We start from the raw sequence: 14,529 nt of genomic DNA on the forward strand, positions 1-14,529 counted from the left end.
GCAGGGTTATAGCTTCAGTTAGATGCTTTGATTGATGGAAGTCATCTTGAAACAAATGACCAGTTAATCATGATTGTCACAGTTCAGGGCTAGCAGCACCTCTGACCTCTCTCATGTCTCCCTGAGTGCAATCTGTTCTGGTGACAGGCCTCTTGCCTTCACCTCTCTGGGGTGGAATCCTACAGTTCTCCCACTCTCAAACAAGGGTACAGCCCATTGGGTACCAACTGCGTTTGCTCCACAGGCCCAGCTGGATTTGGCTATCCTGCAAGGCTTCCCTTTGGGATCTGGGACTAGTGGTGAATCCAGTGACCACAAAACAGACTTTTCAAAACAAAGTATTGTTTAATCTTCTTCCTGTGTCTGTCTCTGCCAAGCTCCGAGGCTCCGGTTTTCATCATCTGCAAAGTTGTTTGATTCAGTTTTCCCACTTGAATCTCTCCCCCCACCCTGATATCAAGCTGGAGGTTCGGACTCAGTCACAGGTAAACATCAAAGGAATTGATACCTAAATTGTCCTGATAAGTATTGGTGAATGGTGCAATCTGAAAATTATACCTTTCTTCCTGCCTACCTGCTGTCCACTTGTGTGAGAGTTAACTTCTTTGTAACAATATAGCAACCAATACCAATACAAGCAAACAAATAAATGAATGAAGAATATTCATAAAATAATATAGACATTATCCATGTCCCTCACAATGATAATAACTTTCTTTACCACTAAAAACTTTGGCAAATATCAACAATGGAAAATATTACCTTTATATATAAAAGAAATGAAAAAAAACCCAAGCTTTTATTGAATTGATAGCAACAGATTAACAATTACAGCAATCAAACCCATAGAGTTTTCCCATTTGTTTAATTTAATGATTAATGATTAACTAGACAACTAGATAGTCATTATGTCTTAGGGAATTTTCTTTTTCATGCTTTTTCTCCTAATTTTTTGTATTGAAAATAAAAACCAAACAAATACGATAATTTTCATCCTTTTAAATAGTTTTACAGTAATTATCCAAAACACGGCAGCTAATAATAGGGATACTGCAATACTTTTGGCTACTGTTACTAACAATTTAACCCTCATTCCTGATACTGTATCTTTAGCTTTCCATGCCTCCTTTTCACCTTGCCCATGTTATTGATGTTTATATATATCATGACCACAGCAGTCTCTAGAATCTCTCTAGTCTGTTGACTAGAGCTGGATCAAAGTTTTCCAACATAACAGTTTTCCATCAGAAAAGGATGATTCAATTAAATAAAAAAAGAGAATGTACCAATGTTGTTGTATTTTGACTGAAAATTATCAAAATGTATAATATAATATAATATAATATAATATAATATAATAGTTGAAATGATAAAGTCAAAATAAAGGGCTTCAAACTTTAAAAAATGAAACATATCGACCTGATTGAAACACAATGTTTTGGTAAGGTTGTTGCAATATTTCCAAACTCAGGGGATTTTTGGCCTGTTAGTTTCATGGGAAATTTCAGAAATATGAGTTTTTCTTCCAGTTTTGGATGAATGAAAGTTTCAAAATGTAGAACTTCCTGTGGAATAGAAATTCCAAGATTTGACCTGCTCTGCTATCAACTTTATAACAGTCTGCACACAGAGCCATCCTCCATTTCAAATTAAACAAGCCGTGTCAGCAATAGGTAGCATTTTCTGTACGTTTATTTGGAGCCAGATCAAAAACATTCCCAAGGAAGAGTGGGTTACAATACATATCTTTGTTTACCCAAAGATCCTGGCCCCCTTCTTGGTTATTCACAGCACAAGAAGTAATTGCACTAGCACTGTAGCATATAGAGGCCTCAATCACCAACCAGTTCCCTATTGTGCTGGGTGTTTCACACACATGTAGTAAAGAGACAGCACCTGCCCCAGAGAACTTACAAGCAGGATGCAACAGGTGGACAAGAAAAGAAAAGTTCAGTATCAATGGGTAAAGATAGGAAGAGGTCTGCATGTCCCTCACCCTTTTCCTTTGCAACCCCTCCCAGATACACCAGGTCTTTTACCAGCTAACACACACTAACTTTATGGGAAAACATATAAAATATTCCCAGCCCGTCAATCTCTCCTATTCCTTTTTTCCAACTCCTGGATGGACCCAGGTCTACACAGCCACACCACACACCCCTCATCAGATCCCTACCCCATTAATTCCACTTCTTTCCAGGCCCCCTTTATTCCGTTCTCTCACTAGTACCTTTGCACCTTCTCCCAGGCTGCCAGGCTGAGATTTTCAAAGCTGCCTGACAGTTTGGGCACCCCATTCCCATTACACTTCACTGAAAATGGTACCCAAATCCATGAGCTGCCTTCCCTGAACCACTTCTGCACAAACATCTCTGTCCTCCTTCATTTCAGTCTTTGGAACAATGCCTAGAATCCCTCCAATAATACTTCCAAGAAAGAAAGAAAGAAAGAAAGAAAGAAAGAAAGAAAGAAAGAAAGAAAGAAAGAAAGAAAGAAAGAAAGAAAGAAAGAAAGAAAGAAAGAAAGAAAGAAAGAAAGAAAGAAAGAAAGAAAGAAAGAAAGAAAGAAAGAAAGAAAGAAAGAAAGAAAGAAAGAAAGAAAGAAAGAAAGAAAGAAAGAAAGAAAGAAAGAAAGAAAGAAAGAAAGAAAGAAAGAAAGAAAGAAAGAAACTAGGATGCCTGTGCTACTAGCCAAGCAACAGTCATTGTCCAGTTGTGTGTGTTCTGTCCCACTTCATCCATCCATTGCCTGTTATCTCCCCTAGCATGTTGACTTGCCATGATCAGCTGAGTCAATAAGCTCTTAGGAGAAAAGACCAAGTCGTTACTTCCATTGTAAAGCACCGTGCACCCCACCTAGCTCTCAATACATGGCTTAAAGAACAACATGAGACAATATCATTATTAGTTCTCTAATAAAATCAAGAAAGTCTCTCACCTGCCTTGAGATGATCAGTGGCTCATCAGGCAGCTATAAGTATGAGCAAAGAACATGTCTGGGGATACGAGGCCCTGTGGATGATCTCACTGATCTCCACAAACAACTGCAGCCTCCCCAGGGCATTGTCCGCCTTGAACACCAGTGTGAATAGTGAGGATTTGTGAAGCTTAACATAACCAGCTAATATTTCAGCACTCAAGTGAGTAACTCTTCCCCTAGCAGTTAGTCCCAGAATTCTCCTGCCCCCCTCAGCAAATATCATTGCTTGTCCAAAAGAAGAAGGGTTGCAGGATTGGGTCCTTAAGGGAATGTCTATATCGTAGATGGGAGCTAGCTTGGTTCCAGCTAGGGCACTAAATCTAGCAGTGTGGACATTGCAGAGATGCAGGGAGTCAGCTGTGTTTGAGACGCAATGTCTACACTGCTAGTTTTAGCTCACCTGTGGCTAGTGCAAGTCTGTGTGCTCAGGCTGGGGGGCTCACGTCCACCTGCAGTGTTGACCTAGCCCTAAGGGTCTTCTTCAATCCACTGGGTCGTCCATTGAACTTTGCTTGCAAAAGTGGCATCCTCCTGAAGCCCTTACTCACACAGCTAGTAGTTACTCATGCAAGTGCTCATAGCAAAGCCAGCATGGTCACTAGAATGAGTCATGTTTACTCATGTAAGGGTAGCAGAATCAGGCCCACAGAGTGCAGAATTGGGCCCAGGTCAGTTACACAGAATGAATTTGGAGATGAGCCCTGGTTGTGAAGCCAGCAGGAGCTATGTGTGCTCAGCACCTCTCAGGAATGGGCGAACAAAGCTTGTGTTGAGTCTATGCATAAACTACCCCCGTAATCTGGAGCTCTGCACTGGGCCAACTTGTCACCCACAAAGGGCCACATTAAATAGTTTGAAAACAGTGTGATTCATGCAAGACTTTTGTATCCAAGTGGTCAAGTTCCCATGGGCTGTGAGTGCCAGCACTTGGGAAACAGTGCATTCTCAGGTTTCAGAGTAACAGCCGTGTTAGTCTATATTTGCAAAAAGAAAAGGAGTACTTGTGGCACCTTAGAGACTAACCAATTTATTTGAGCATAAGCTTTTGTGAGCTACAGCTCACTTCATCGGATGCATACTGTGGAAACTGCAGAAGTCTTTTAAAATCTTCCGATCCAGACTGGCTGCCTTTCTGGAAGATGCTTTAGTCATAGAATCATAGAATCATAGAATATCAGGGTTGGAAGGGACCTCAGAAGCTCATCTAGTCCAAACCCCTGCTCAAAGCAGGACCAATCCCCAACTAAATCATCCCAGCCAGGGCTTTGTCAAGCCTGACCTTAAAAACCGCTAAGGAAGGAGATTCCACCACCTCCCTAGGTAATCCCTTCCAGTGCTTCACCACCCTCCTAGTGAAAAAGTTTTTCCTAATATCCAACCTAAACCTCCCCCACTGCAACTTGAGACCATTACTCCTCGTTCTGTCATCCGCTACGACTGAGAACAGTCTAGATCCATCCTCTTTGAAACCCCCTTTCAGAGAGTTGAAAGCAGCTATCAAATCCCCCCTCATTCTTCTCTTCTGCAGACTAAACAATCCCAGTTCCCTCAGCCTCTCCTCATAAGTCATGTGTTCCAGTCCCCTAATCATTTTTGTTGCCCTCCGCTGGACGTTTTCCAATTTTTTCACATCCTTCTTGTAGTATGGGGCCCAAAACTGGATACAGTACTCCAGATGAGGCCTCACCAATGTCGAATAGAGGGGAACGATCACGTCCCTCGATCTGCTGGCAATGCCCCTACTTATACATCCCAAAATGCCACTGGGATAACATAAGTTACTGGGATCAGTACAGGGGTAACCGGGTGAAATTATCTGTCCTTTGCTATTCAAGAGGTCAGGCTAGCTGATCTAATGGGTTTTTCTGGCCATCAAATCTATTAATCTATGAAAAAAGCAGGAACAACTAAAATCTTAGGCGATTATTTCCAAAAGTGGTTTCTGGTTTTGGGCCTAAATTCCAGTGTTGCTGACCACCCCCAGATCATACTAAAGCCAATGGGAGCTGAAGCTTCTCAGAAGTTCCAAAAATAATTCAAACCTGATGGCCAAACTTGTGCAGCCTGTCCACTAATTTGGGGTTCCTCCATTTTTGGGTGCCTGGTTTGTGAGAACAGAGGCCTGGGTTTTCCGATGTGCTGAGCACTCTGAGGTTGCATGGATTTCTGTTGGGGTTGTGGGTGCGCAGCAATTTTGGGGAGAAAGCCCAGATTGGTTGACGTTAAATTGAGACACCCAAAGTTAGTGGCTATTTTGCAACATTTGGCTTGCAAAGACCCATCACCTGCAGGGTCCAACTTTTGGTAGAATCAGACCTTTAGCACAATGTCCTTGTGTTGTTACTTAGGACCCTAGTACTTTCTTCATCCTTACCTTTATCTTGTGAATTGTACCATTGGAGCCAATCATGGAACCATAGGGTTAGAAGGGACCACAACCCCCTTCCAAGATGCAGGATTTGTTGTGTCTAAACCATGCAAGACAGATGGCTATCCAGACTCCTTTTGAAAACCTCCAGTGAAGAAGCTTCCACAACTTCCCGAGGCGGTCTGTTCTATTGTCCTATGAACAGTGATCTGCAAAATCATAGATTAATAGATTTTAAAGGCAGGAGGGACCATTGTGGTCATCTGGTCTGAACTCCCACATAACACATGGCAGAGAATCAACCCAGTGTATCCTGCATCTAGCCCAGCAAATTATGGTTGAATTTGAATGCGTCGTTCAGAAAGTCACCTGTTCTTTGGATAGCCTGGGATTTTCAAAAGATCCTGAGGGATTGGGTTGTCTAACTAATTTAGATTCCAAGACTCCAAGATATGAAGAATGCAGCACTTGTCTTGTTGAGTCCTTGCTCAGGAAAAGGTACCACAATAGTTCTATTGTATATGGTTCTGCAACTAGGACTGAATTAAGGCAGGAGCCAGGGTGCAGCCCTTAGGCTGGAAGGTTGCTCCTGAACCCACAGAGCTATGGAGGTTGCCTACTACCAGAGAGTATTGGAATCTGCTGTGAGGACAACATTAGCAGACCATTGAGCTAGTGGTATCATAAGCATTTTGCTGAGTTGGTGGCCCTATGGCTGGATTTAATCCAGGCCTTACTCCACGTCACATCATCAGTGAATTTGCTTTCTGTGGCCTGTTCTTTACAGCCCCACTTCAGCAAGATATCCAGACATGTGCCTAGTTTTTAAGGATGTTTGTTGTCCCATGGAACTCTGGGAATTCTCTTGTGCTTAAAGTTAAGCATGTCCTCAAGTACTTTGTGGAATTGGGATATAAACTGCTCAGACGCCGAGGGAACTTTTACCCTGAACACTTAGGCGCCTACAGGGTGAGGCCGCAGCCAAGCAGGGGTTTTGTGGATCACGGTGGAGCTTAAAAGTCGGCCTTAAGTGCTGAAAGCTGGGGTTTAGGTGCCTAAATACCTTTGTGGCTCTGCGCCTCAAGCCTCATTTACTACTGCGTCATCACTGAGTGAGCACCGTAGTGGGTTGCTTAGATTGTCAGCCATGGGCGGCGGGTATAATAGGCCAGGGAAGGCTCTGCCACCCCTGGCGCTGCTGCAGCCATGCCCACCGGACCCCAGTTCCTGGGTTTGGTGGCAAAGTTTTTGTTTTATTATGCCCCATGCAGGTTCCGGGGCGGCTGAGGAGGCACATACCACCTCTTCAGCCACACCGGAACCTGCATGGGGCATATCAAAAGCATCTTCTAACAGATGCTTTGGCTTTTCCCCTGGGAGGGTTGGGTCCCTGGAGAGGAGGCACAGCTTGGCTTCTGCCAGCCCAGGGCTCCTGGTGGGAGGGGGGTGCTCAGAGCTTCGGCCAGCCTGGATAGGGGAGGGGAGGTGCTTCTGGCTCCGGCCGTCGGGGGGCAGGGGGTCTCGGAGCTCTGGCCATAGGCAGAAGGGGCAGAGCCAGGGGCTAGCCTCCCCAAAGGGGGGCTCCACCCATCACCCATGTTGTCAGCACTTTGGGGCATGACTGTCCTTTTGTTCTGCCTTTTGCAGCGCCCTAGTCCATGACAGGGCCTCTGTGCACTATGGCAACAATAATACTCTTGCCTCTTTCCGACGCAAGCAGCTAGTCATAGTTTGTGACCCTGGGGGAGTTCCCTGCTGGAAGCAGAAGCCAGTGGAGGATAGTGTTGGCTCAGATGCAGTCTTGTTTATTTACAAGGGATGTACCAAGTCCTGCTTCTCCAAACACAGGAGGAGCTAGGAACAAAAGGAGCAGTTCCTCAGCCTCTCTCTCATAGAATCACAGAATATCAGGGTTGGAAGGTGTTAAGGTTCCTTCCCCACTCTCAACTCTAGGGTACAGATGTGGGGACCTGCATGAAAAACCCCCTAAGCTTATTTTTACCCGCTTAGGTTAAAACTTCCCCAAGGTACAAACTATTTTTCCTTTTCTCCCTGGACTTTATTGCTGCCACAACCAAGTGTCTAACAAATATAACAGGGAAAGAGCCCACTTGGAAACGTCCCCCCCAAAAAATATCCCCCCAAGCACTACACCCTCTTTCCTGGGGAAGGCTTAATAAAAATCCTCACCAATTTGCGTAGGTGAACACAGACCCAAACCCTTGGAACTTAAGAACAATGAAAAAGCAATCAGGGTTTTAAAAGAAGAATTTTAATTAAAGAAAAAGTAAAAGAATCACCTCTGTAAAATCAGGATGGTAAATTCCTTACAGGGTAATCAGATTCAAAACATAGAGAATCCCTCTAGGCAAAACCTTAAGTTACAAAAAGACACAAAAACAGGAAAATACATTCCACTCAGCACAACTTATTTTATCAGCCATTTAAACAAAACAGAATATAACGCATATCTAATTAGATTGCTTACTGATGTTTTACAGGAGTTCTGACCTGCATTCCTGCTCTGGTCCTGGCAAAAACCAACACACAGACAGAGAGACCCTTTTGTTTCCCCCCACCTCCAGCTTTGAAAGTATCTCGTCTCCTCATTGGTCATTTTGGTCAGCTGCCAGCGAGGTTATCTTTAGCTTCTTAACCCTTTACAGGTGAAAGTGTTTTTCCTTTGGCCAGGAGGGATTTAAAGGTGGTTAGCCTTCCCTTTATATTTATGACAGAAGGGACCTCAGGAGGTCATCTAGTCCAACCCCCTGCACAAAATAGGACCAATCCCCAATTAAATCATCCCAGCCAGGGCTTTGTCAAGCCTGACCTTAAAAACCTCTAAGGATGGGTAACCCATGGGTACCTCCCTAGGTAACCCATTCCAGTGTTTCACCACCCTCCTAGTGAAAAAGTTTTTCCTAATATCCAACCTAAACCTCCCCCACTGCAACTTGAGACCATTACTCCTTGTTCTGTCATCTGGCACCACTGAGAACAGCCTAGATCCGTCCTCTTTGGAACCCCCTTTGAGTTCGTTGAAAGCAGCTATCAAATCCCCCCTCATTCTTCTCTATCCAACAGATCCACAAGCTTTCTTCAGATTTTGCCAAGGTTTCACTGTGCTCACAGGCCACTGCTTGGCTTTGTTGCCTCTGCCTCTCTCTCTGTTCTTGTCTGGTCTCATTTTCTGTGTGTTCTCTCACAGGCCAGGTCACAATACCCAGTACAATCCTGAATGCCCACATGGTGCTACTTTCTGGGCAGAGCTTGTTGGCCTCTTGTCTCTTACAACTATCTTAAATGAAGGGCCCATTGACACATCAGTTTGAATGAGGTTTCACTCAACCTGTAACAAGTTTTCACCCAGCTCATAGCAATATAGTAGGAGTAACCATAGTTAGCAGGAATCATAGAATCATAGAATATCAGAGTTGGAAGGGACCTCTGGAGGTCATCTAATCCAACCCCCTGCCCAGAGCAGGACCAATCCCCAACTAAATCATCCCAGCCAGGGCTTTGTCAAGCCTGACCTTAAAAACTTCTAAGGAAGGGGATTCCACCACCTCCCTAGGTAACGCATTCCAGTGTTTCACCACCCTCCTAGTGAAAAAGTTTTTCCTAATATCCAACCTAAATCTTCCCCACTGCAGCTTGAGACCATTACTCCTTGTCCTGTCATCTGCTCTCACTGAAAATAGTCTAGATCCATCCTCCTTGGATCCACTTTTCAGGTAGCTGAAAGCAGCTATCAAATCTCCCCTCATTCTTCTCTTCTGCAGACTAAACAATCCCAGTTCCCTCAGCCTCTCCTCATAAGTCATGTGTTCCAGACCCCTAATCATTTTTGTTGCCCTTCGCTGGACTCTCTCCAATTTTACCACAGGAGTGCTGTACTGCTGGATGTATCTTTTTGATGGATGTAAAATGAAGTCCTGGCCACTTGCTCTCATTAATAAGCTCAGTAATGGACAAAATACAAACATATAAAGGATTCTTTTTTAATGCTGGTCCCCCAAGGCATGTACTTAAGTTCAAAAAAATGCTAAAAATGCACAATATTGTAATGATTTCCTTTGGAAGAGATTTTCACAAGATCACTCAGGGGAGGTTTGTGCCTCCTATAAAGAGAATAGGGAAAGGGTAACATCATTTCTAGTGCTGTTTTTCCAGAATGACACAGGTTCTGGCCAGTGGCTGGTCTCCTTCCAACCAAACTCTGGACCACTTGAAAAAAGACTTGATGAACTGAAGACAGAGATGAATTGACACGATCCCATCAGCTGCTATCTGCATCATGACGATCCTACATTCCTGGTGAAGGAAAAAGGTAACATTTATGGTATATGAAACTACAATCATTTCCTTCGCCCTTCAGGCTTCCACGGTGCACTGAAAATGCATAGTGAGACAGAGGGTAAAATGTTCAAAAGTGCCTAAGGCCCTTCATCAGGGGGTTCCTAAGTGAATAAGGTGCTTTTTAAAATGGGACTTAGGAGCTTTAAAACATTTTAACCAGAACCCCTTACCACTCTATAGGTGATGGAATGGATCACTTGATGATTGCCTTTCTGTTCATTCCCTCTGGCACCTGGCATTGGCCACCGTCAGAAGACAGGATACTGGGCTAGATGGACCTTTGGTCTGACCTAGTATGGCCTTATGTTCTTATCTGTATATGCAAAAAATATCAGTTGGATAAGGCCAAGATTTTCAGACTTAACTCGTGATTTTGTAAGCCTCCTTTTTTCAGTGCCCAACAGGAGACATTTTACAAGAGCTTGATTTTCAGAAAGTGCTGAGTGCCTACCCTCTGAAAATCACTAGTCATTTGCTACTTGGCATAAATTATTCAGTGAAGAACAGCAACATTTGCTGAAGAATTTTTGTGATCAAAGAGCATCCAACCAACTCCGTTTCTAACTGTGGTTGCTGCATTTGCTGTACATTGTTGAGAGGTTTTTTCCCAATTTTCTGCTCTGTGTGGCTCTTTCAGGGAGCAGTATGGCTGGGGATTGTCGTGTGGCCATGTGGATAGTCTTTAAAGAAGAATGGATGCCAGTGATAGGAAAAAAACCTACTGGACTATTATTTGTCAAATAAATATTTGCCAGGATTTTAGGGAGCCCAATTGGAGACACTTTAAAAGGGCCTGATTTCCAGAAAGAGCGTGAGAGGCAGAAAGAAGTAGAAAGCAAGAGAGGCAGGGTGTCAAGGTTCCTTCCCCACTCTGAACTCTAGGGTACAGATGTGGGGACCTGCATGAAAGACCCCCTAAGCTTATTCTTACCAGCTTAGGTTAAACGCTGCCACCACCAAAGTGTCTAACAATAATAACAGGGGAAGTGCCCACTTGGAAACATCTCCCCCAAAAAATATCCCTCTAGGCAAAACCTTAAGTTACAAAAAGACACAAAAACAGGAATATACATTCCATTCAGCACAACTTATTTTATCAGCCATTTAAACAAAACAGAATCTAACGCACATCTAACTAGATTGCTTACTAACTCTTTACAGGAGTTCTGACCTGCATTCCTGCTCTGGCCCCGGCAAAAGCATCACACAGACAGAGAGAACCCTTTGTTCCCCGCCCCCCTTCAGCTTTGAAAGTATCTTGTCTCCACATTGGTCATTTTGGTCAGCTGCCAGCGAGGTTATCTTTAGCTTCTTAACCCTTTACGGGTGAAAGGGTTTTTCCTCTGGCCAGGAGGGATTTAAAGGTGTTTACCCTTCCCTTTATATTTATGACACAGGGGTTAGCATAGCCTTGGGATAAAACCAAGAGACAGAGCTACTTTTGGACACAGGACCCAATGGAAAGGCAGACTTGGATTGCTGAATGAGGAAAGTGCCCTCTGCACATTCTTTGTAAATAAACAGGATTCCCTACAAACATCTCTGACTTTTATCATTGATCTCTGCTACCTGTGCAGGCCAAGGGACAATGGTGTTTACATTTATTTCCCCATGTTAACTGCTGAAGCCTCCCTGCCCCACTTGTGATAAAGATTTCCCCCTGTTGGGGTGTGACCCTATGCCCAGTGAAGACCCTTCACATTGTAAACTGTCCAGGGAAAGGACTTAGTTCATCACTGTGTCTTGTACTTAATAAATAACAAAAGTGAGGCACAGAGAGGTTAAGGGACATACTCAAGGTCACCAGCAAGTCAGAGGCAAAGGCCAAAATTGAGCCTTTTGATACAAGAGGCCTATCCTGGCACACAGTCCCATGCTTTTACCTTGACATAGTGCTACCTATCATCAGTTATTATCCACGGTGTCCCGAATCCTCAGGGTTCACAGCAAAGGTTGGGCCTGGAGTTGTTCCACAATTTGCTGAATGACCAGTTTTCCTCTGTTTGCTGATTCAACAAAATGTAAATGTTTCATGGGAACATACCGATTTTGGCACATTTTTTATGACAAATAAGTGCTGTATTTTATTTCTGTAACTTCAAAGCATGGAGATTCGACTATCATCTCAAGTTTAATAGACTAGATAGAACCGAGTAGAAATGATAAAGTAAAAAGGAAGTGCTCCCAACAAAGCATGTCAACATTTTGATAAGGTTCTTTAACTGTCTCTGAAATGAAATTTGTCAGAATTTTGTTGGAAATGTTGCTGTTTCATTATGATCTGGGATGAAAGGCAATTTCAGAATGTCAGGATTGCCCATGGAATGGAAATTCTGAGTTTTGACCAGGTCACATTGTTGAAAGAAGAGAAATAAATGAAGCACAGCTTCAAGATACTTCCTGTTATTCACAATAGGGGTGGAGGGCCAGTACTTTCCCTCTACCTTGCTAAACCCCATTGCCCTTCCAGACATAGGATAGAACCCAGGAGTCCTGATGCTAAGACCCCCTTCTCTAACCCACTAGATCTCAGGCCTTTCTCAGAGTTAAGATATAATCCAGGAGTCCTGACTCCTGGCCTCCATTGTTCTAACCACTAGACTGCACTCCTCTCCTTCACAGCTATAATCACTAGACAGCACTACTTCCCACAAAGACACATAGCTGCAGGTTTTATGGATAGTTTTCTCATTGTCTTATAATTATCTGCTGACTCTCTTTCCCCCAGACCCTCCCTATGCAGGAGACAGGCAGTGGAAACCTCACCACCATCTCCCACATCCTCCTCCTGGGATTTGGGGACCTCAAGGAACTGTGGATCCTGCTCTTTACTGGCTTCCTAGCTGTCTATATCATATCCATGGCTGCCAACCTCCTCCTGGTGGTGCTGGTGCTACTGGACCCCCATCTCCAGACCCCTGTGTATTTCTTCCTCTCCAGCCTCTCCTGCCTGGAGATGGTCTCCACCTCCAACATCTCCCCTGTGATGCTCGCTGGTCTCCAGACAGGCAATGTGATGATATATCTGGGTGGTTGCCTTGCGCAGCTCTATCTCTTTGGCGCCCTGGCCACCGTTGAGTGCTTCCTGCTGGAAGCCATGTCTTATGACTGGTATTTGGCTGTGTGCCGCCTGCTCCACTACCCTTCCCTCATGGACGGCAGGGTCTGCAGGCAGCTGGTGGTTGGGTCCTGGGTGGGCAGGTTCCTGTTTATGGGGATTGTGTAGTTGTTGCGTACAGCCTTGAGCTTCTGCGGGCCCTGTGAGATAGACCACTACTTCTGTGATTTCCAGCCCCTCCTGGAGCTCTCCTGCACCGACACCTCCGTGGTCCAGATGATCACGTTCTTCCTGTCCTTCATCCCAGCCTCCCCATTCCTCCTGACAATCGCTTCTTACGTTTGCATCAGCTGGGCTGTGCTGAGGGTCCCCTTCGCCTCGGGGAAGCGCAAAGCCTTCTCCACCTGCTCCTCCCACCTCACCGTGGTGACGCTGTTCTATGGAATGCTGGTGGCTGTGTACATGTCCCCAGGGACGGCACGGAGCTGAACTCCAGCAAGGCGCTCTCCCTGCTCTACACAGTGCTCACCCCACTCCTCAATCCCCTCGTCTACAGCCTAAGGAACCAGGAGGTGAGCAAGGCCTGTGGGAGAGTTGCCAGGATAGTCTAATCGGGGGGATTATGCCACTGGCCGGTCTCCAGCTTTGGCCCACTCAATAGCTGCTACTGCATGAGGGAGGCTTGGGGACACCACTACTGGGAATTCTAACAGGCTGCATTATCCTTATTCCACTGCTCCCTGATCATCATCCTCTGGGCTCTTCTGACCCTGTAGGACTGTAATAGTCTCTGATGGTCTCTACTGCTCTGTGTTGGAGTCTTTTGGCCTTCTGGTCTCCCTCCACCCCTGCTGCTCTCTTTTGGCTGCAGTGGGGTTCTACCAGCCCCTGTCGGTCCTACTGCCCAGCACTGGGTTCTACTAGCCTTTGCTGATCTGTGCTGGCCCCTGCTTCTCTCCATTGTCCACAGCTGGGATCTTCTGGCCTCTGTTGGGCTCTGATTGCTTCTACCTGCCTATGTTTGTAGCACTGGAGCCACTAAGTTCACTAGATCCATTGCTCCCTTCCAAAATCTGGCTGCCAGCTAGAAGCAGTTGAATTTCTTCCACTCAGATGGGGAAAGGGTGAACAGAGTGCATTCCCATTCATAGTGCATCCAAGCAGGAAGCTACTGTAATCCACTGCTCATGCATCCATTATGAGGTGCTTCATAGCCCAAAAGGGGCATGTTTAGGTGTGCAGGAGGTATAGCTAGGACTCCCCCAGTCCTGCATATTCACAAGCAGTGGAAGGGAGGTCCCGTACAGGGCAAGCTGATCTTCTGCTGTAGTTGTAGAAATTGCTGCTGCACCTGATTATTTCCCCAATGCCCTTAGAAGGATTTGTCCTTCACAAGCACATGTCAAAATTTGAGCTGGTTGAAAAATTTCTGATGGGCCATTTCACTGAAATCCGCAGGAGTGTAAATTCTGATAAACATTTATTTAAAAAAAAAAACGTTTTGCAATTTGTTTTATTTTCTATTTTACTCTAAATTCGCCTCTGTGTTCCATTGACCTGAAACAAAGTTATTTCAAAAATTTCATTTCCAGGAAATGTCAAAATTCGATGGTTTGTTCCAATGCGAAACAAAAGCAGATTCAAAATCACAGGACTTTACGCAAAATGGAAATGCCAGGCATAGCCGTCGACTTTTATTTTTCCCTGTGGGTGCTCCACCCCCACTCTGCCCGGAGGCTCCACCCCCACTCCACCCTTTCCCCCA

At 44.9% G+C, this 14,529-nt stretch overlaps 1 pseudogene; it reads left to right on the forward strand.

Moving 5' to 3' along the window:
• The first annotated feature begins 12,443 nt into the window (after positions 1-12,443).
• On the forward strand, positions 12,444-13,375 carry LOC102936899 (annotated as a pseudogene).
• The last annotated feature ends 1,154 nt before the right edge of the window (positions 13,376-14,529 follow it).

Source organism: Chelonia mydas, chromosome 13 (assembly GCF_015237465.2).
Source record: "Chelonia mydas isolate rCheMyd1 chromosome 13, rCheMyd1.pri.v2, whole genome shotgun sequence".
NCBI lineage: Eukaryota > Metazoa > Chordata > Testudines > Cheloniidae > Chelonia > Chelonia mydas.